The sequence below is a fragment of the Octopus bimaculoides genome, chromosome 19 (genome assembly GCF_001194135.2).
Source record: "Octopus bimaculoides isolate UCB-OBI-ISO-001 chromosome 19, ASM119413v2, whole genome shotgun sequence".
Classification (NCBI taxonomy): Eukaryota; Metazoa; Mollusca; class Cephalopoda; order Octopoda; family Octopodidae; genus Octopus; species Octopus bimaculoides.
In genome coordinates, this window is record NC_068999.1 from 54,587,127 (window position 1) to 54,588,006 (window position 880).

Consider the following 880-nt stretch of genomic DNA (forward strand, 5'->3'; position numbering starts at 1 on the left):
TATATATATATATATATATATATATATATATATATATATATATCTATGTGTGTGTGTCTTTGTTTCTCCCCATCACTGCTTGACAACTGGTGTTGGTGTGTTTACTTCCCTGTAACTTAGCAGTTCGGCAAAAGAAACCAATAAAATAAGTACTAGGCTTAAAGAATAAATCAAGTCCTGGGGTTGATTTGTTTGATTTGTCTCAGTCATTTGCCTACATGGTTGCAGGCAAATGACTGAGACAAGTAAAAGAATAAAAGAATATAAAAGAATACAAGAATACAAGACCAGAAGTTTGTGGGGAAGGGGAATAGTTGATGAAATCAACTCTGATACTTGACTTTATTTTATTGGTTCAAGGTGAGGATAGAGTGGTAGAGTGGTATGATGGTTGGTTGGGATGGTATAGAGCAGGTTGAGATGGGGGGGGGTAGAATAAGGAGTAGGATAGGTGTGGGGTAGGGGTAGGGTGGAGCAGGATGAGGTGGAGTAGCACTATGGCAAGGTAAGGTGGGGATCAGGTAGAGAAGGGATGGATGGGTAGAGTGGGGAGTCAGGAGGAATAAGGTGGAGACAGGGCAGTGGGACGGGGGTAGAGTGGTGGAGGAGTGGAGGCTTTACAATTGTGGATGGGAGAATATGGTAGGAAGACTGGGCTGAATAAGATAAATGGAAGGTTAAGGTAGTAGAAGGATAAGGTAGGGGAAGGATAAGGTAGGGGGATGGATATGGTCGGTTGGGGAGGGGGTAGGATAAAGTTGGGATGAGGATAGGGTACCATCCATATTCTGCATCATGAAACCAAGGCAGATGCGCTAGCCACTATTTCTTTGTGCCACAAATACTCTCTACTTATATGTAACTCTGATTTGTGTGGGGA